Source organism: Meleagris gallopavo, chromosome 12 (assembly GCF_905368555.1).
Source record: "Meleagris gallopavo chromosome 12, MGAL_WU_HG_1.1, whole genome shotgun sequence".
NCBI lineage: Eukaryota > Metazoa > Chordata > Aves > Galliformes > Phasianidae > Meleagris > Meleagris gallopavo.
The window spans coordinates 14,008,336-14,030,718 of NC_139415.1; the positions used below are offsets into that span (position 1 = coordinate 14,008,336).

Here is a 22,383-nt window from a genome sequence, read left to right on the forward strand (position 1 = left end):
AAAACACATTTGTTGCTTTATGTCTTCGGAGTACTCAACAAGCATTAGCAAATTAATCTTTCTAATGTGACCTGTAAAATAGATAAATATTATTCTTGCTCTGTAGCCAGAGAAATGAAAACAAGGAGATACAGCAGCTCCATCAAGCTAGCCTGGAAAGCTTTGTTAAGGCCAGAAATAGTGAAGAATTCTGACTTTTGATGGCAGTCGCCGTCTGTGCTGCCACAGGGAGATGTACGTGTGGCATCCTTTTCTAGAGGAATTAACAGCAGAGAACTCATTTGTCATTGTGCTGATAAGCGAGAGGTAGCATGAATTCTAATTCTTAGCTCTGCAATCCACATGGACTTCACCAAGTCTGGAGCTGCCAGAAGGGACTAAGCAGAGCGCGATCCCTGTGCGCAGCATCACTTTATGTTAGATGTTCAGCTATCTATGCTCAGCTGCGTTTACAGGTGCCACAAGATTTAGAAAATGAAATACTGTGAGACAGCCTCTTGTTTTACAGCCACTTCATTTACAGCTGCCAAGTAAATTGGATTTTGAAGAGGCATCTGAATTTAGGATGTTTCTTTCCAACAAACCTCCTGGAACTGGTGAGTCTAATAAGCAGCCTTTCTACTGATACTCAGTAGTCTTGCTTGTCCTCATCTGAAATCTGGTTGGAGGGAAGGTGAACTATGGAGGCAGGAGAGTACCCTGGATTTGAAAAGCAAAGAAACTTCCTATTACTGCTCTCAGTTTGAGCTAAAATTTCTCTATAGCATTTGTAGCTGCCAGCATGCGGGTGGAAATTATTTGCCTTACTTTTGCTTGCCCGTGTTTTGAATAACGTAAGTCTTAATAAGAAAAAAAAATACAGCCCGAAAGCTTGACATCGTTTTGCCCCATTTGATGATCAAAAGTTCTTTTGTTCTTTGTGCTGCTCCTGTAGTTTTACATGGAGAAGTGGGGCTGCACAGGCAGTTGCAGAGAAGAGGATTAAACTCCAGGAGCGAGCACCGACGATACCTGGAGGTGATGTGTTTTGTACAGAACATTTCATTAGCTCCCATAATGCTGTCTAACTGATTCTTGTTCATTAGCCATATGCATCCCAAACCAATTGCCCATGTAGCTTTATCCCAGCGGTGCATATACAGAGCTGTTCTGGAATTCAAGCTACCCCGTCAGTAGGAGATGAGGGAGGTTGGTCCATCAATATTTCACCGCATTTCTGCCCTGCGACAGAAGTGGCTGTGGGATGTTTCTCTCTAGCTCTTGTGCTTCTCAAACTTATCTCCTTGACAACTTTAAACAAGGTTATTTTGGAACAGGAGCTGTCAAGAAATGACTCCAAGGAAGTTTTCTTGTTAAAACATGTTGGCTCGGCAGCACCATCTTCTGTTCTGCCCTTTGAACAGCCTTGGACATCACACAAAGTGAGTGAGTGTTGTCTTGGCTAGCTCAGGGCAGAAGAGAGTTTGAAAAAGATGGAGCTAATGCTTTCCACGCTGGGAGCCTGAACCATACAGCTGAAATGGGAGGTGTGGGTGCAGGTCTGCAGAGCAGGAGGACAGCAGGGCTGTGGGATACAGCGGGAGCTCCTTTGAGCAGCTGTGGGCACATTGCTGGCAGTACAGTGGAGAAAGAGACCATGTGCAGATCCAGACTCCAAGTCTGAGAACTCCAGGGAAGTTGATAGGTCCCATCAGTGTGTTCCCAGCACTTACAAGCTCTGTTGCCTTTATCTTTGCAGTATCAAGCTTGATATCTCACCATATTAATATATATGTACACAACTGCCTACATGTGTTACTATAGCATATATATATATATTTATATGAGAGAATATCTATATTTTACTTCTGACTTAGAGTGCTGTTGCAGGCCGTAAGTAATTAATACCTGAGCAACTCAGATCCTTGCATGGTAATCCCCACACAAGAGAAGAGTGTTCCTATAAAAAATACAACAAAGGCCTTAAATCTAAACCACAGCAGCTTTCTTGTCAGAGACACTCGGTGGCAGGAGCCTGCAACACAGCCATCAGCCCCTTTTCAATATCCAGAACAGAACAATGTGGGAAATACTTGGACAGCAGCCACAGCTCTCATAGCAGCTGCTGCTACATTTTTGTCAGGATTAAGTTCATTTCAATTATAGAAAGCCTTGTGATCACCTGCTAGGAGGTTTTCAGCAGTTCGGGTGGCCGAGGGAGTGTATACAGCTGTATTTAGCATTAACCCCCTTACGTCTCCAGCACCGTCCCATTTGCAGAGAGCTCTGCAGACATTCCCTAAGTAAGTGCTTAAATATAGATTCCTTCTTCCTTAACGGCTTGATACGAGTGGAATTTTTAAAGATCCCTATAAATCCTCATTTACTTCGGAGAGAATTTAAAGGAACTGAGGAGACCGAATGAAACGGACATCGCGTGGTGCGTCCCTTTGTTGCTGCTGCATTGCTCAGGCCGTGCCAGTAGGGGGCTGAGCACTGCAGCTTTTGGTGCTGTCCCACCCCTTCGCTTTCCATAGCGAAATGTAAATGGTGCCAAGGACAGGAGTGCTGGCCATCACCACAAAAGGGAGCATTTCATTGGCACAGGGGCTGGCGATGATGCAGGCATCAGAAAGCCACGGCTGAGAAAGCAGCGTGGAAGCCCAGAGTCCTCCGTGCAACTTGTGTGGAAAGGGAGAATAAGAGGAAGAAGAAGAAGATGCCCCATCCCTGGAGGTGCTCGAGGCCAGGTTGGCTGGGGCTCTGGGCAGTCTGAGCTGGCAGGTGGCACCCAGCCCATGGCAGCGGGTTGGAGCACAGTGATCCTTAGGTCTCTTCCACCCCAAGCCCTTCTCTGATTCTGATATGACTAGATCCTGCTTTGAGAAGTGGTTACAGCCAGAGGATGCACGATTTCACATGGGCCCCCAGTGATCTTATCCCGGGTGTAAATGAACCCAAGCAGCCTGAGTATATAGGTGGTCATTAATGCTCATCATCGTGCCATTCCTTGCTGGTTGTCACCAGAGTCACTACAAAGGTGACGAGTTGGCAGTGAGATGTGGCCTCCAGAGTGTCTGCACTCACATTCCCTGTGCCTGTCTGCTTTCACTCGTGTGTATCCTTCCTTTCCGTCCCTTTTTGAATGAGACAGAGAGGGATTTCTGACATTTGGATGCCACAGACCAACTGATGCTGTTCTGCATGTTTGCTTGTCATGTCCCATCAGGGCCATGGCACCATCACCCAGCATGTGTTGCAGCAAAAAGGGACAGAGAGCGAAGCGGCCGGAGGACAACATCAGCAAAGAGGAAGCCTTTGGTGACAGCAGCGAGTGAGGGGCTTGGCAGCTGTGGGAAGTGGCTTCTAAGGAGGTCTGGCACCTCACCTTCTGGTAATGTGTCTGGCAGGCGAGCCACAGCTATCGTTTGGCTTGAGGGGTGCTGTGATTTGGTTGGAAAGTGGCTAAAGCCAATTTTTAAGCATCTGAATAATTGAAGCTTCGAAGCACTTTCCAAAGTGCTGCCAGAAGGTTGTTCTCAAAGGAATTCATTTTGTCTAATTAAATATCTCTGTAGAGCTCTCCAAGTATCAAACCAAAATATCAACATGCAGCACTTTGCAGACTGATAGGAGTCACGCTGGAGCCTGGCACTGTGAGCTGACGGGCGGGCAGATGGAGCCGATGGTGGCGGTGGAAAAGTGAGAGGATAAACCACCCTTTCTACCCCTGCCCCAAATAAACAGTTTCGTCCCCCGTCTCAGTTCACCCAACTGTAAAATGTCTAGAAAATACTTGCTATGGCAGGACTTACCCAGAGGGAAGCTGGTCACGGTCATGGAGCGTGAGACAAAGGCTTTGTGTGAGCTGAGAGCTTTGTGCTTTTTGGATGGTGTTCTGATGAGCAGGGGCAGTAGCCCTGGTGGGAACCAGAGGATTGCATCTCTGTGCACTGCAGCGAGGCAACACTCAGTGCTTGCAAACCCCGAGCATCCAGGCCTGCCGGTGTGCCCACAATCTCTGGGTATTGTTGTATGTTGCACATCAGAGCACTGAGCTCCAGTCTGGAGCCAGAGGGCATCCACCGCAGAGTCCTGCCCTGGCACATCCTCCTCTTGGGTTTCCACCTCACATAAAACACCAGGAATTTCTGCTTTCAGCCTTCTGCAGCTGCCATCTCCTTTTGAAGTCCCTACGGAGTGCATACCTTGCATTACAGCTCCCCAATTGCTGCTGTCAGCTCCTCTCTATTGAAGCATAGTGTTTACATACATTGCTATGTTTTTGCAAGCCAGAGAGATTTTTCATGCTTGGAAAGCAGAGGTTTTAAAAATATTTCTTACCGTAACACCTTCCATTTTATAAAACCCCTAACAGTCCTTACAAATGAGGTTAAACAAAAAGAAGTGGAGAATGGCAAAGTCCTCAGAAGGTATAAATAGCAGTTGAAATGCCAGGTGCAGCCAACTGCTGCTTGGTGTGTGTTATAATATGTATGTTAAGTACCATCTCAATTACTTCTCAGACCATTCTGAGTTCGCTGCCTTTACCTACAATGAGCCTTTTCTCTATTTATAGGAGACTCTTCTATGTTGTTCAAATGCTGGGTGAGACTCCACAAGGTGAAAGCTGTCAGATGCTGATTACCTTGCAGCAGACAATAAGTAATCCTGGGGGCTCGTTTAGCGAAGCTACAGGCACTGAGATGAACATTTACATGCCGGATGGTTTCCATTGACAGGAATAAGCTTTTTGTTCGGTTAAGCAACTGAAAATAATAAGGGATATGTAAAAAACACTCAATGCTCTGTTTCTGTGTCTACTGATAATTTAGCACGTCTGGAAGCTGATGTTTTTAATGGCCCCATTCCTGTCAGTGCTGGAAGGCTCCCAGGGGTGGATAAGGGCTCAAGGTGATTTTTGACAGGAGGGGGAGCTCTCTCTGCACCAACTGCTGTGGAAACACTGCTTGCTTCAGGCGGAAGGGCAGAGGAAAAGCCACGCTCACCATTTTGTTCCTTTGTGTGTTTTCTCATCTGCTCGCAGGAATTTTGCTGTTCTAACCTCGGTGATTCAGGTTTATACATTTATAGCGAAGCTATATAAACCTAGCAGTAATGCAAGCTTCTGTGCAAGGTGTGGTTCAAGAAGAAACGTACCTGCTTAAATCCGACTGCTTGGTTGTTTTGGAGGAGGTTGGCACAGGAAGGGGATGGTGCACTGCTCACATCCCTCACGTCCTAGGGGAGAACGTCTCCCTTGTAACGTCAGGAGTTGCTAAAAGAATGCGAGGCAGTAACACACGGTATCCAAATTTCTTACTAGCAGCAGAAGATTTCATATCAGATAAAAGTATTGTTGCCCTTTAAACTCAAATAAATAAGAAAAAATCAAGGACTTAAACATTAAGAGGGGGAAGGGAAGGGAAGGGAAGGGAAGGGAAGGGAAGGGAAGGGAAGGGAAGGGAAGGGAAGGGAAGGGAAGGAAGGAAGGGAAGGGAAGGGAGGAGGGAAGGGAAGGGAAGGGAAGGGAAGGGAAGGGAAAGAAGCTGCAGCAGGATTAATTTCTTTGAGATTTGCATGTTTACAAATAAACATAATCTCAGTTTTCTGATCACGAGGACTCCATTGGGGCAGTTCCCTTGTTCAGCTGTTCAGCACTGTGCACCATAACTTGTTTGGGCTGTTCTGGAACACCTTTGTTTCTCACTTGCAGCATACTGCTGCTTACTTTTCAGTTTATATCATCCCTTTTGTCCAACGACAAAACACCATACATCCCAACACACACACACACACACATCCAAAAGCCCCAGCGATGCGAACCAATCCAGAAGCTAAAAGCATCATTTATTTCTCGGCGAGTTTTTCCTGCATTCCTAACTTCTGTTTGTTAATTTAATTATTTTTTTTTCCCCCAGCTATTCCGGGTTTTGCAGCAGGGCAGAGGCCCGGGGCTGTGCAGCCGGCAGGTGGCAGCAGCTCGTTTCCAGCGGGGCCGGAGCGGATCCCGGTGCGGGGCTGCGGGCACTGAGATCGGTGAGCGGAGCTGGAGGAGCCGAGTTCTATTTGCTCGCCAATTTTGCGCTTCGTTTCATTCTGTCCATTTGAATATCAGATGTAGTTTAATTCTCCTGGCTGTTAACGCGCTGAGCGAGTAGGGCAGATGAGCAGCCCTTGGCACTTGAATTCCCAATTATTTTTTTTTGTCTTAACTCATAAGGTGGAATTACTTTCCAGTTTACTGCAGTGGACAAAGTGCGTGGCAAAGACGTGTTTCCTTTTTACACGCTGTGCTGGTTTTGGTTGGATTACAGCTGTGACCTCAATCTCTGTACACGAAGGTATGTAATAGAGGATTTGCACAAGTTGTGATAGGTGTTAGGCAAAAAGCACAGCCAGACAAGCAGAAGTTCCTTTTTGCAATTCTGATCTTTGTCTCAGAACAGGAGGGATTTCAAGTCTGCTGGTATCCATCTGGTGAAGCATCCAGAACATTCTTCATTTTCATTATTTGTTTCTTCTCTGTTGAGATATTTGGAATTAAGAAATTGTGAGATCCCAATGACTGTTTTAACACGTCATCAAAACAATTCATACTTCAATAGCCTTCAGTCACAGTATGACTGCCTGCTGAAATAGTTTTGCTCATTGATGATAGAATGTTTCTGTGTTTAAACAAGACATCCTGTCACTAAAAAGCCAAGATGGAGCTTTCACTATAAAATTCCTAGCAGAATGGCATTTCAGGGCCAATTTTATCTCTGTGTATTTCACAGTTACTTTCAGGAAGATTCAGAGGACCTCAGCATTTCATGCTGACAACAGGATGGGATGGAACAGAGCAGCCCCACGCTCACCATGGAGGAGGAAATGGGACCAGTGCTGCACATTTTCCAGTTTCTGGCAGTCCCCTCTCAGGAGAGGTCAGTACAAACCCTTCGGTCCCAGTTTGCAGATGTGGGTGTGAAAAATCTGTCTTCACATACAGTGGTGGGATGGCAAAGAGACATCGTTAGAGTCAAGGTCCCCCAGAAACCCTTTCCTCATAGCACTGCTTTAGTCTCTAGCCTACCCTTGGCATTCACATTCATTTTTTCCTTAAAGGCTTTGCATTTATTCAGTGTAATGTGTCAGTGTGGTAGGGCTGTGCCAAGCAGAGAAGCAGCCCTGATGCCACCACCGCAGGCATTTACCAGCACAGCTGTGCCAACAGGACATGGGGCTGAGGCTGGGGTTCTGATGTGGGATCTCTCAGCCACCTCCCAAGTGCTCTCAGGGCTGCTAGATGGGCATTCTATGTGTTTTGGAGAGCAATATGCATATTTTAGCATATTTTTCCAGAACAGACAACTGGAACCCGTATCTCCATGAGCAGAAAGTAAATCCCAGTTTCCTGCAAATCTGTGTCCTTTATAACTGGATTCCACTGCAACCATCCCAGCTGCCTGCCCACCCACACTAGGCAGGCAGGATGTGTTGTGATTAACTGTGCAGTAATTGTCAGCTAAAGCACACGTGTGGGCTGGGGGGGCAGCAGGATGACAGATGGGTGCATTTACAGCCTCCTTACCCCCTGCTCAAGAGCATGGGATTTGGGGGAGAAAGACAGAGACTTCTGGTGGGTTCATGCACTTTTCAGACGGGGCTGAGGTCGGAGCTCAAAGCGTTGCAGGGAGGCACTGGCAGATGGTGCAGCACAGCGTTTCCATGGGGAAGTAAGACAGCAGGACTGAGCCAAGCTAAGCCAGTTACTGTCTCATGTGATTTCACAAAATGTCCACTTTCTGTATCTCTCAAACATCCTGCCCAGGTCTGCAGCTGCAGCTACCAGCACAGCAAAAAGCTCCTGTTGGCTGTAGCTGTTTCTGCATTTGGCCTTTTTTAGGCTAACACAGAAATACAGAAAATGTATAAATACAGAAACCAGAAATGCAGTTGGGTGAGTGGAGCTGGTAGTCTCTCTCCTTAAGTTCCTCTTCCTATATTTCCTCTACGTCTTCCTGTCCCCCTATGTGGTCAAACCTTACCCCAGCATGAAGGAAACGCAGAGCACGCTGTGGTGGCCGTGCTCTTTCTCCCCCACTGCTGTTTTTGCAGGCTCAGCAGAGAGGTACAAAGCTGCAGCAGGAGCAGAGGCACCAAGGGAATGCTCAGCAGTTTGTTATGAAGGGCCTGAAGCTGCAGCTTGACAAACATCTCCTGACATACTGGGGGCTGGCACCTGGCCTGGTCAAAAGCCCTCTGTTTCACTGTCACCCAGAGCTGCTCCCCAGTCCAGCAGCCTGCAAGGCCACACAAGCACTGCTGCCAGCTCTCTCTCATGGGTCTGTACCCAATTAAAATGACTATTAACTATGGCTCTCATTAGTGAGATTGACAACGACAACTTTTAATCATGCGCTTGGCTTGTGGAAGAGGTGGAGGAGGGAACGGCTCACTTTTCCATTTGCCACGGATACGCTCTTAAAAAAGCAACTACAAAAATTCCCTGCAAGTAATTTGAGTGCAGTGCAGCTGGATTTTAAAATTCAAGATTTAGGCCTGAGAAGGACAAAACATGTTTTAAATCCCCATTTTCTTTCCCTAGCCAGATAAATTTGAGCAAGGATCAGGTTCAGTTAAGATGATTTTCCACAATGATTTCTGTATTTCTGCCAGGACTGAATTTTTACATCCTATTTACAGTGGTGGGGTAGAGGTGCTGACATGGCTTCACCCCCACAGCGCTGCTGCTAAAGACACACATGGAGCTGGCCTTGGCAGCTTACCCAGGGCTCTTGGGAAACAGCTCTAAAAATAAGCCTGAGGAGAGCAAGCTGCTTGCACCAAGTGGGTACAGCACTGCTGCTAGCTGCACTACAGTCCCAAGACACTGCCTAGGGTTTCTCTAGAATCACCACCACAAGATGGGGTTAATGGCTCAAGGCGTGCTGGGAAGCTGGCCTGGTTTATGAATGCCTTTATCTGATATCCCGGGTGTATGAAAGGGAGAAGAAAAACCAGCTGAGCTAGAATGGCCCTGTGTGGCCAAGGGTGGGGTTGATCAGAGTGCAAAGATCAAACACAGCCAATCCGTGCTGTGTCCCTCTGTCCCTGTATTAGTCCCTGGGAGCTGTGCTCTGCATAGGGCACTGCCCTTCCCTCACCTCCTGCTGAGATGCTCGTTAGCCACAAACCACACGGTGAGCCCACTGCAGGTGCAGGCTGTGACAGTTCTGCTTGGTGCAGAAGGGCTGGCACTGCAGGAAACAGCCTTGTACTGAACAACACATAGCGTCTTAAGCTGGGGGCAACAATGTTATCTTGATTTTGAAAGAAACCCAGGCCAGACCTTTGAGCAAAGCTGAACCTGGTTGTTTGCAGTGGGGGGATCTGCAGAAATCAGGAAGCTTGAGGCTTGCTCAAGCAGAAATGCTTGCTCAAACCGCAACAACTGAAGGGGAATTTAAGAGAGCCAGGGACTTTTTACAAGAATTTGCTCTTTTCACACAATGTGAGTTCCTTCAAGCAAGCCAGGATGGTGTGAGAGGAAATGTGAGGGTTGCTCAGGGGTCACTGTGGGCAAGACGGAGCCAAAAGGCAGAGCACTGTGGGCTTCACAAGAGCTGGAAAAATGAATTCAAAATGAATATTCACGTGGATTTCTATGCCCACTCTGGCTGGTTATCCAGTCACTGCCTGCATTTCGTCTTTCCTTATGACAACAGTATCCGCTATGTGGAAACTCAGATTGCATTAGCAAAGTTAGAAAAAAGCCAACAAAGCCATGACACATCTGCGTTCAGCTCCCTCATGCATGGTTACCGAACTTAAACTCTTTTGCTGTCTGTCAGAGCATGGCCTCAGCAGTGCAGCAGAAAACACCAGCAGCTCCACAGGAACAGAAGCACATGGCCACAGCTTACTCCAGCCTCGGATGCTGGCACATAGATCTCTTCTGAGCCCAAGATGAGCTTTCACCCACAATGCACATTTGTGGTTCTTCCAGGAGGTCTTTGTAGCAGCATTATGCAGTGCTGGAGAGTTTCATTTCATTTTTCTATGCAGCTGTAAAAGGTTTCTCGGAAACCAGAGATCGTTGCATTTGACTTGAGTTTGCTTATCTGCCAGAGGCTGTTTCAAGTTACTCTTTGCAGCCTGAATGAATCCCGAGGTGAGAAGGAGGCAGCAACAAGTGCTCTTTATCCTTGTTTAGAAGTCACTGCTTCTAATTATGTTCCCTCCTTATAATCATTAATATCGAGAACTACAAAATAGGTCAACCTCTATTAAATGTAATGACTTTGCCTGCGGAGTTGGTGATGAAAGCAGCTTCACAGTAAAGGTTTCCATTTAGGGGGAAGCTTCTGTTTCAAGAAGTCCCCTAACCCAGTGCAGCGGCTTCATTTTTCATGTGCTGGTTATAACAAAATGCAGAGACTAGGATTGAGATTTTAATCAGCAAAAACCCAGGAAAAACAGAGTAAAATCTGAACATGCAAATTAGGAACACAAGAAGACCAAAAGACAGGTTGCTGCAGGTCTGGCAAGCAAAACCTTAATCTGCAGAGATGACTGAGAGCTGCATCCTCAAACCAACCCGGGGTCATCATGAGCAACAGCTGCATGCCGCAAGAGGCAAGCAAGAGCAGCAGGTTTGCCTCATTTACCTGTAGATAACTGGGAATTCCCTGCATCTGGTTCCCTATAGGTGCCCCCAGAAAGCAGATAGCGTGTGCTGTTTCTTATGGCAGTGAAGTGAAAAACTTGTTATGGATACAGGAGTTCATTTTGAGATGTGAAAGACTGCTGGCTGTGTAGCAGCACTGCTTCCTTCCTGGTAGAGGAGTCCTGTCCCATTGGTAAGTCCGTAATCTCTAATGTCTGATTTTCACCCAGCAATAGTATGCCGTTTAAATGGGGTATTTAGTGTTATTACAGCTATTTGCATGACTCTTTAGATTAGCTGTAAGGCAGGCAGGCATAGGGCTGCCTTAAGAAATTGGCCTCTTTTTCACTTGAAACTGGAAGTAAAGATGGCTACGGTTTTTCAAAGCAGCTGATAAAAGCCTTGTGACTGGGGAAGTGAGATTGTTCTTTTCTTAAGGACTCCTACAGCTGCTCAGGCAGATTGTTGCTGTGATTTCAGCTCGTGGTAACTGTTAACTGCACCATGCACAGGTTGCCATCTCTGAGGCCGTGCTGAAAGCAGGTCTACCATGTCTCCTCTTTGCTGCTCAGCTCTCTGCTTTCCATTTCTACCACTGCAGTCTGCTGAAATACCATGCAAATACTCCCTGCCTTATTAACGCCCCAGCGTGCCGCTGACGCACTGCAGACCAACCTTCCCCGCTTAAAGGGGATTCTCGCCCTTTAAGAAAAAGCCCGCAGTAATTTTCCATTGCCCTGCTCGCTCTTGCCTACGTGGCAAGAATTGTTTGCGGAGGCCGGAGCGCGGCAAGCACCGATCCTGCTGCGTTGCCTGGGCACCCGCCTCCCTGGCTGGAATTGGGATTCTGTCCTCGTGCTGCGGGTGGGTGACGAATGCTGCCCTTCCAAAGCAGCCTAGGGTTGGAAACACCAAGAGCCTCTCCAAATCGTGATAATAATAGATTGGGAGTTATCGCCTGTGATGATTTCTCTGCCTTCGCGCAAAGAATTGCTTTATTAAAACGAGGTTTTATGGTGTTTGCCATTGCAATAGTTGCTTCTGCAAAGCAGCGTGTCACATCACAGAAATCGTACCAGCAAAATCTCTTAAATCCCCCTGCTTCTGTTGTTCTCATTTAATAAACGAGATGGATATTAGCTGCTCTGCAGCCTGCTAAACAGATTTGTTGGGCAGCCCCTGGGGTGCCAGTGGGCGAGTCTCTGCCGCAGTCTGTGGAGGGCTGTGGGAAATGCCTGAAATATTTGCAGCACTGCTGACAAGCTGTGCAGCAGCAGGGAGGACTGCCTGTACGTGCTTTATCTGCCTGCTGATGCCAGGAGAGTGCAACAGGCATTGCCGTGGTGGCTCAGGGATCATTTATTTGTGTGAGGCTGGATCTTTCCACAGATAGCACAGCTTCTGTGTGCTCGTTAGCTGCCTACATTGTTAAGGATTTTCCCTACATCAGTGAGGTCTACCTCCTGTGTTGGGAATGACCAAGCGCCCAGATGCTCAGGACTGAGCTTCCACATCCCGAGGTCACGCTTCCCCTCATGAGTAACTTTGAGGTTAGAAACAGCAGCTTACCCACCTGGTTCCCTCTGCTCAGTTATTTTTTTGACTTGTTTCATCTGTCCATGGATTGTGAAAAACTTCAGCTGCTGCCTCTGAGCAATCTTACTCAACCTTGGTATAAGTTTAGCCTTTGAAAAGTAATCATTAGTAGTGGCTGTTTTTCTTTTCACTGTATTTTCAGGCATGAAAAGCAGGAGGTCTGGGCTCAAGAATTTTCCAGCCAACCCAGCAGCCTGCAAAGGGGGCCCCTTACTAACACTGGTTTGGCCCCATTCTGCATCAGCTCCAACGTGCTGCCAGTGCTGGACTTTGCTTGGCACAGTGCAATGCAGAGGATCTGGTCTGCCAGGAGCAGGACTCACCTCTTGTTGGAGCAGTCAGGAATGTGGGTGAGTCACTGCCTTGTCTGAGGAATGAAACCTTAGATCCGGGTTTCTTAAAACTCTGCTTTCAGAACTGCAGTGGTTTTGAAGGCAGCACATGCTCCTGGAGCTCCTTTGCCTCTCAGTCCTAACATCAGCTTTCGTATTTTTCATTTCTCTATCTTTTAGAAACACGCAGAAAGGAATACCCATTTTTGCATGCACTCGTAAGTCTGTAGGATCCCACAGAATTATCTAGGTCAGAGAATGCAAAATGACCTGGCATTGCCCATCCTTCTCTGAAGCACGGCCTTGATACTGTGGTCCTGCCAACTTCTGTCCCCAGCAGTCAGGGCTCGTGTTCTGTACAATCACTGCAGCAGGAACTGCTCAGGGTTCTTCCACAGCAATGTGACTAATTAAAGCCATCTCAATTTCCACGTGGCACTGGAATGGTCTTTGAGGCTGATTTGTTTAAGGAAGGTGAGAAAAGCAGAGGAGAGAATACGCAGGGAAAACAACAGAACACAGCATGGTCTTCCAACTTTTGTAGCTTTCAACTGTTTAATTAAGCATAGGGACCAGTGGCCATTTTGTGAATGGTTTATCTGATTTCAAAGGGTTTGGATATCTGAGGAGCTATTGCTACCTTTGAAAATAAGGCTTTTCATGTGGATGCTTCAGCATGAGCTTAGGTTCTTCCTGTTATGTTTGCAAAATGGAAAAAGATGATACTAAAACATTCCTCACATATTCCTCGTACCATTTTCCTTCATGAGTATTTGATATCTAAGCCTGACCATATTTTATTTATGTAATCAATATTCTCATTATCTATTTATTGCTGTTTTGCTTTTTACAATTTATGATTTAATTATACGAGTTATTCCCAAGTCCTCTATATTTATTCAGTAGAGAGCATGGACTGCTGTGACCACATAATTATACCAAAATGAATTTGGGTTCCTTTTGTTACAAAACATTCTAGAGCTGCAGATAGAAATTGAATGTATGATAAGCTCTGAGCATTGAGATTACCAGAAAAACTATCTATGAAATCCTACAGATTAAGGTCATGCATGAGTTACTAATTCTCCCTCCAGTGAGGTTTGATTGCAAGATACGGTGAGCTCCCACTGACTTCTTAAAATGAGATGGCTTGAAAAATTGACCAGATTCTGTCAAATTTGCTTTGCTGCTAGAAGAGCTGGAGGTGTCGAAGAAATAAGAAACTGTCAGGAAAGAAAGAAGCAGGGACCAAGAGAGGGTCAAAATCCCTGCTGGCTAGCAGCTTGAGAGTGAAGGAAATCACTAAGACTCCTCTTTTTTCTTTTTTCCCCTATCGGAACTTGATCCGCTGTGGAATTACGGTGCTCACAGCAGTGTTTTTGGGGCTGGGACTGAGGCTCCATTGTGCCAGAATACGCATCCTTCCAAGTAAGAGATATGAGAGCAGAGAAAATATGGAGAACAGAATAGGGGGGTAATAGGGAAAGGACCTCTATCCTACAGAAAATTCAGTCACTGTCTTCTCCCATGAAGGCAGAGATGCATCAGTCCACAACTGTATGGGGAAAGGCAACAGCAGCACATGCTTTTCTACCTCAATTTGCTGTTATCTACGTTTGGTCAACACGTTTCCCTGTGATCCGTGCAGCAGAGGGTTAGCACTAGGCTCATCAACTTAGAGAAAGTATTTTTATTTGTTGCATCTAAGTACCTTTGAAAGGTGCCAAACTGGATATCCCTCTAGCTTGTAGATTTTTGCTTAGTGTTGACTTGCAGTGCACCGTGTGGCTTTGTGCTTGCTTACCTCCTGTTACACCTTGAAGCAACATGCCACAAAGCCCTAGTTTGCTGGAAGGTAACATTGGATTATTCTCCATGGGCCAACCCTATGGGAATGATTTAGAGTAACTCATTTTGCCAAATGAGTGAGGTGTATCTTTACAGGGAGCAAAGCACTGTGACTTTAATGGTTAAATATCAGTCAGCTGCACACACATTCCTCTTGAAATAACCTGTGGCCGTAACAGTCTCATCCTGCTGGAGCTGTTATTAGTCTCTCCCTTTCTTCACGATGCCTGTAACTAGGGCACATTGCTGCCTGGCTGCACATCCCAAGGGAGCCTGGTGGTGTTTGTACAAATGTGATTGGGCTGCAAAAGGGGTGGAGAAATGCAGTTCTCTGTGCAGGATATATTTAGTGAATGCAGCTGTGGGAGGCAACAGGAACAAGAGAGCTTTTGTACTGCCAAGGCTCAGAGCTTGCAAGCCTAAATCTGCCGTTTGCTTTGCAATACATTTCTTCCCCTATACAGCGTTTATTTGAATGTAGATTTGCACTTCAGTGTAGCCAGAGCTCTTCTTGGAGCTTAGAAATGAGATGTCACAGTGCCAACCCTGTTAGCTCCTTCTGTAGACTCTGTACTTTCTCCTGGGTAAGGAGGGAGATTTGACCTCGTTTTCTCTATTGGAGAGACTAGTGTTCTAGGAATAGGTGTGTTGTAGGAATAGGTGTGTCATATGCTGTGGCTCTTGCCTGGAGTGGAAGCAGCCTTGCAGTACCAGGATGGCCTCTCCACAGCAGCAGGTGGGGAGCTTAGTGCATTTCGTGCTGCCATGTAAACACTCCTGGCTTCCCTGACAGTCTGATCCAATATTCTCTTGTACGTCATGGAATATGAAGAGAGCACAAAAATAGGTCTGCTGACCTGCCGAGTCAAGTGGGAGCCTGCTGCCCTTAGGTGCCCAGGCGTGTCACTGGAGGAAAGGGCTGGGAACTGAACCTTGTTTGTTTGTTTGCTTTGTTCTAATGCTGTTGGGGATTAAAAAAAATAAAAATAAAGATGAGTGTGTGGAGGACTGTGTCTGGGCACAGGGAATTATGAAGATTAGAGGGAGATGGGTTCTATCAGTGCTCTCCCATGCACCGAGGTGTTGTTCTGCCTGGAGAGGTTGCACAGGAAATGCAGTGCATCCCCATAGGATGGCACGGATCTGGAAACGCATCCGGCTTTATTAGAACTGGCGTGCTTTAGTTCTGGATGCGGCCGTTTTGTCCCTGCAGCGCTTTCAGCCCCTCACCTCCCCGAGCCTGTGCCTGAAGCTCGAGTTTCCCCGCAGCGAAGCGGTTAACTCCCTGACTAATTGGCTCCGAGAGCTCCAGCCCTTCGCAGCAGATGACTGCGGGCGGGGGAGCTGCTCCCTTCCCCCATCACAGGAACAACCGCTGCGCCGAGAAACCCAACACCGCGCGGCCCCGGCCCGCAGTGCCCCACGGCGGGGCGTCGTCCCGCAGCACTCGGGGGTGGAGCGGCTGCGCGGGTCAGGCTGGGGCTGTGAAGGTTCTGCCCGCACCATCCCTGTAGGGCTAAGAGCAAGGAGAGAAAAATAATAGCGAACACAAAAGAAAGTGGTGTTCGCGGCCTCCTGCGGGATGCCCTGCGCCTTCCCAGGCGGCGGTGGGTCGAGCCGCCGCCATTTTGTGGAGCGGTGGCGGGAGGAGCCATGTTGTGGAGCCGGAGCTGCTCTGTCTGGAACGAAACAACCGCCCTTCTCTCGCCCTCCTTTAGTGCGAAGGATTCTAGATTCAGACTTAAGATAAATAAAGGAATAAATTATATACATATAAATTAAAGACAAGAAGGGAAAGTAAGGAAAATATGTTTTCTCAGTAAGTGAGCAGCGGGAAACAAAAGTCTTCTCAGAAGGCTGCAGAAATGGCGGAGCTGGAACGTGGCTCTCGCTGTGCGCCCGGTGACAGCCAGAGCGCCTGATGTGTGGCCAAAGTGCAGGGAGGATGAGGTGTTTCAGCAGGAGGAAAACGGTGTTTTTGTGCAGTATTTGGCTCTGGTAGGAGAAGATGGCTGTATACAAAATAGCGGTGCTTTCTGATGTGGCTTCCAGGTGTTGAGATGGATAGTTTTGATTTAAAAATCTCAGGCTGGCTGCAGCTGTCAGAACTGCCTGTTTGATCAGGAGAATATGGAGGTTTTTGTCAGGGACGTGGCCAGTCTGACTCCCCTCCAGCAGACAACCCTTAGAGCAAAAAGCAGCGTTTCTGTCATGGGCCTCTGGTGTCTGAGTTTACTTTCTTTGCTCCTGGATCTTTCCCTTTCAGAGTGTGTTATACAGCTGGTTTGTTTAATGAGGCTCTGGGAGAGGGAGCATTAATGTTGACATTTGGGGATACAGAAGAGATTGCTTCATGTGATTTTTGGTTTTGTGTCATTGTTTTCTGGTTTCAGACTCAGGAAAAGCTGCTCATCTATTTTTCATGCTGCTGTATTTTTATCCTGGCTTCCTAATGAGGCAGAGCTTGTGAAACCATGCTGTTGGAGGCCTTTAGCGTTCGATCCGATGCTGTGTTTTCAGCAAATTTCAGTGAAGTTTGTGGGAAGCTCTGGCTTATGGAGGCAAATCAGTGCGTCCACTAGGGAACTTCAGAATGTGTGCAAGGGCTCATTTCTCTGCTGTCCTTCCTGCCCAGACCACCAGCATCTTCTGGTCAGTGATGCGTGGCACAGAAATACTCCAGCCCATGCTGTGTGGCACCCAGCCCTGCTCAGGACGGGGGGCAACGAGCTGAGACTGTTAGGGAGAGGAAAGAACCTGTACGCAGCAGTAGGATTTCAGAGAGCTTTACTCATAAATGAAGCCAAGAGTCAGCTTCTTCCATGTTAACTGCAGTTCAGTTTTGCAAGGTGCCCGATTCCCTGTCTCTGCCTCTAAAAGAGTGTTTCCTTTTAAATTTGTCTCCTACTACAAACTGCCTGGGGCAGTGATTCCTTCATCACAGTAAAAGAATGGAAAGAAGCCTTTTTGCAACCTCAAGATCATTATTTTCTTGATTGCCCATCTGTATTCTACTTGGGGTACCTTAAATCCATAGGTCAAACATGTCCTGAAAGCAGCGTGCATCGATTGCCAGCAGCATGTGCAGCATAGAGATCTGGCACAAAGTTGATGTACGTCTTTAGTTTGTTTTTGTAAGACTGCATTATTATCATAAAGGATATAGTAATTGTGATTTATAAAAATTACTTTTCCAGCATATACTAATACACTTTTCTGAACCTCTCAGTTAGGTTCTGTTTTCTCCTAAGCTTAATTCCATTTTAGCATCACTTGAGTAGACTTTCTGCATTTATATAATTGATCTTCAACTTCATTTATGTTCCAGTTTTCATCATTTTTGAGTGTGTATGTGTATATAAAGACAATCCTTTATTAATCTTTTAAACATGAGTTTTTGTTCATGCAACAAAAGCTCTGTCTCCAAATACTCATTATCAGTACTTGATTTGCTAGCCAGCAGCACAATATTTTAATAATTGGGGTTAAAAAAAAAATAAAGTCAGTTATTAAAATCCCAGTGTTTCAATTTTGCTTGTTATGATTCTGAATTATTCAAGCATTTCACTTAATTTCCTGCACATACACACTTGTATTCCCCATACGTTTCCCTCTACAAAGTGTTCTGGAATCTTTTTTGTCTTGTATATGTGTTTGCTCTTACTCAAAATTCTTGCAGTTCATTTCAGATCCTTAGGACAACATTCCATTTAGACACACCAAGAAAAAGCTGGAGTGATTCCACTGACCTAAATGTAATTACTCAGAGCTGAATTAAAGGCACAGATGTGCAAGTTAAGGCCTATATCTGGAGTAGCAAGAAGAGATCAAAATCACAGCTTTTGTTAAAATGTTAAATGTTTCTACATTTTAAAATGAGACTATTTGTAGAGCAAGTTAATAACTTTTAGTTGCACCCGGTATTCAGTCTTGGAGAAAATAAGTGATCTTTTTGGGCACACAGAGCCTGAAGATCTTCCACTGGGCAAAACTGCAGTGAAGTTTGCAGTCCGATAGTGATTGGATGTCTGACCTGAGCTATCTTGTCTTCTGCTCTAATATTGCAAAAAGCTACTGCCCAATGTCGGTGCTGTTCTGACAGTGCTGTTCTGACAGTGCTCCCTCGGGCTACATATTTTGTTTTTTTTTTTTACCTGTTCCCTTTTGATATTAAATCTAACTAAATATAAAAAAAATCATAGTGAATTATTTCAGTGAGACAAGATGATCATTATTGATGACTTGGTTGGAGAGAGAGAGAGAACATTTGTTTCAGCATGCAAATTCATTGCTTTCAAGTATTAAACCCTCTTATTCTCAATAGATAACATGCTGGACGTGCACAAAACTGCTTGAGTTCTGGGCTGGGTAAGGCCCTGCCAGCAGCCAGTGTGTTGCAAATGAACTGCAGGAAGAAAATAGAAAACCTCATGGGTAACATCAGTCTGACACAGAAGCTGTTTCTGGGAAGGTGACATTCTAATCCAAGCACGTGCCTGATATAGTATCACTACATCAAAAATTGATTTTACTCCTCATCTAACTAGTGTTGACAGATATAAAGGAGTTTGTTTTGAGCTATGAATATAAGAAGTCTTCCTTTTATATATACAATGCGTTGTCATGCTGGTTGTCTATAAAATTTAAAAAGTAGGCTTGTACAATTTTAGAGAAAAGCACGGTTCCTGTTACTGCATGTGGCAATTTGCTGAATAATGCATCATTTTGTCAACTATTATATAGTAATCAATAAAATGCCCTGTGGTGCTACCTGTGCAGAAGAGAAAGGAATGAAGATTGTTATGGAAACAGGCTGTTACTGTGTTGTTTGACTTGCTTGAAACAAGAATCTCAGTTCTGTATTGTATTTTTAGAGACCTGGGTTGTTTTTCTTCTTTATTGTAGAGTAGCTGTAATTCGTCTTGTTCTCTCTGAGTGAAATTCATCATGTTCGTAAGGGTAGCGTGGAGCCCTCGTGGCCCTGAAACTCCAGAGATTGATCAAGAAAAAACACCTTTTGTTATGTTTGTCATCAAAACTTTCATAAGTCTGTCTTGATGAAAATAAAAATTGAGATTTAATAAAAAATAAGAATTAAAACTTACAGAGGTTTTTTCCCTTTTTTTTTTTTTTTTAATTTGTAAACACAAATTTGTGCTGTTTTCCCTATTCTTGTGCTATTTCTTAAACCCTGAAGCAATCAAACGTTACTGACTCGCATTTGAAGAGAACAAACTGGAAGGGTGAATAGATGAATGATTTCAGGAAGTAAAATTTAAATCTGTACAGGGGATAAATCATGGTAGAATGTCAAACTGTTGGAGTTTAAAAAATACTACATTAACTTTCTAGAACTTCTAATTTTTTTTTTTTCAGTTGTATTTGAAATCCAAATATTCTGAAGGTTTTGCTTAAAAACTATTTTATATGTGTGTGTATATATATATATTTAACTTATCAGCTGTGCATGTTACCTTGGAACACAGGAGTATGGTGTCTTTATTTTGAAATGTGAAGTTGGGCATGGCTCTCTTAACCTTGCCAATGCTTTCTTTTTTTTTTTTTTCCAGACTCAAGATGAAATGATGACCGTTCCCCATCACAGTAGAACACTTCTATGACGTTGCAGTACAACCAGAATGGTAAGATAAAGAATACTGATTGCAATTCTGCATTTTAAATCCTACGGATTTATCTAACCTTTGCATAACTATCAAGTCTTCTAAGATTCCAAAGCAGTGAACAGCGTCAGTACAGAGAAGTTAAGGAATATAACTCAGGTGATACAACCTGACTTCTCATTGTGTAGCTGTTAGTGTTAAAGTTCCTGGGAATGTCCACATTTGTCTCTTGTTTGCTTTCAGAAGTGATGTCAGTTATAAGCAAAGTTGCATCATTCTTCTATATGTCCAGATACTTGTTAGCACTTGTACAAATTCAGGTGTTGAAGTAGTACAAATTCAGTGTGTGGAAGGAGTTGATCAGTTTTTTTTTTCCACAATGTCCCACTCCTTTTATAAAAGTTTGCCAAGCCAAGAAGAATAGTTTAATAGTTACCTAAGAACCAAACTTGACAAACCAGGTCATTCCATACAAGTAGCTGTGGTAATAAGCTCCAGAATCTAAATATATAAAAACATCAAACTTCAAATTTCAGAGCTCCTTGAAGAAAAGAGCTCTAGATTTCTCCAGAAGAGCAGGTGTGTATTCCTTAGTCAAGTTAATATGAAGTGCAGTAAGCACCAGGCAGTAGTGACCTTTTTTCTGTTTGCCTTATTGTGTACAGGAATTCACACAAAATGAAATGAGCTGGGCAGGTTGTTTGGGTGGTCTTAGATCTAAAATCTGAGCTCGGACCACAAGATCATGTGTACAGAAACACTGTCAATTCTTTGCATTCTGACCAACAAGTTAAAAAAATTGCTTAGGATAGGAGACTAAATGCCACAAAAGATATTAGTTCAATTTCTCATTCTCCTTATGATATTATTTTTGTATTGATAAATTATTTTTCTTTGAAAACATAAAAAGAGCTGAATTGTGGTTAAAAGAGTTTAATTTTGAATAAGCTGCAAAAAGTACTGGAATATGGCGTAGCAGACTGAAAGATTTATTTTCTTTACCATACGCTTGTGACAGCAACAAAAATTTGTTTCAAATTATTCTTGGTCGTAAACCTTTCTCTTGCTGCTCAAAAGTTCATCATTCTACATGGAAGCACCATAAAAGTGCTAGCAAAAGTGCCATATTAACAGGATTGCAGTTTTCAGTGTTAAGTCATAGCAGCAAAATGGGCGTATGCAAAATTTCTCTGTAGATGGGTTTGCAGTTGTTTGTTATGTGATGATGAACGAAGGTCTGAGCTTGAATTCCAGTTCCAGACCCAGAGTACAATGAACAGCATGAACTGACTGCTAGAACTGTTGGTGCTATCACTGCTTGCTGTGTAAAAGTAGCAAAAAACTTTAGCTAGGATCAATATACTATAATAATCTTTACAGTCACAGAGGGAAGTTGGTTCTGTGCTTAGAAGAACTTTGTCTCTATTTACCTTTCTGTTTATTGACATTATTCTGTGTCAAAGTTTAGTCAAATCAATATTAGTCATTGTGAAAAGTCCACAAATGAGAGCAGTGCAGATGCAGCTGTGTTCGCTCAGCCTTTGTGCATGCTGCTCCAAAATTGTAGGTTTTCAGAAGTGTGATCAAAGGTAATTTTTATCTGCCTGGGTGTTACTGTTTTTTTAATGGTGAGTAAATAAGAAGGAAACACAAGAGAAAACGCTGTTTGTTTTAGTAACACGTTATATACAAAAATGGAATGTAGGAGTAGACTTAGTTTAGGGTGAAGTGACAATTTCTGTGAACACACTGGGGGAATTTAAATGCCTACCACAAAATAGCTTGTGTGTTTGAAGGGCTTCTGCTATGCTGTTTGATAATGACCTTCATGGAAGCTGGGGGGAAGGTTAAAAGCTCACAGAATAAAATTGGGTGCCTAAATTGGGAGTTGTAGCCACAGATGCAGTCTCAGAAAACATTTCCCAAGTTAGTAATGGAAACACTAAGTTGCCTCATTATTATCTGATAAGTGCTTCATAAAACGTGGCTGAAGTATTTAGTTTAATGATACACAAAGCCAGAAAATGAAAGTGCTATCTAAAATTAAATACAGTGTATAGAGGAAATTGCAGTTGCTCAGAAATAAGAAATTTAGAAGGGATAACTGTGTAACCATAGAGGTGGTAGGAACAAGAATCTAGTGTTTGTGCAGAGCTGACCATGGGGGATGAAATGGTCTGTCACTGCTACATGAACATGAAATTCGTCTGATGAGTGTACTCCCTGGTTGGAGTGACTGTACTTACATTCCCTTCCATACAGCTCACTAGAAGCCAAGAAAGGAGAGAAGAAATGGATCCTTCTGTAAGTCTTTTTGGAGCTGCTTTTGCCTTGGTGGCCAGGAAGCAAATGAGCA

At 44.6% G+C, this 22,383-nt stretch overlaps 1 protein-coding gene across 7 annotated transcripts in view; it reads left to right on the plus strand.

Annotated features, from left to right (window-relative positions):
• The window catches only part of CHD2 (chromodomain helicase DNA binding protein 2), a 110,174-nt gene that overhangs the window by 16,312 nt on the left and 71,479 nt on the right, over positions 1-22,383 (plus strand). Inside the window, exons 2-7 of one of the 7 annotated variants that reach the window (XM_085233802.1) lie at positions 5,901-6,018; positions 6,203-6,323; positions 6,759-6,905; positions 10,673-10,823; positions 12,369-12,576; positions 19,977-20,048. The gene's annotated coding sequence lies outside the window, so the exon portion shown is untranslated. Of the gene's footprint in view, positions 1-5,900; positions 6,324-6,758; positions 6,906-10,672; positions 10,824-12,368; positions 12,577-19,976; positions 20,049-22,290; positions 22,332-22,383 lie in introns of those variants that run through there. The other 6 variants (XM_085233804.1, XM_085233801.1, XM_085233803.1 and 3 more) reach the window with 6 other exon arrangements.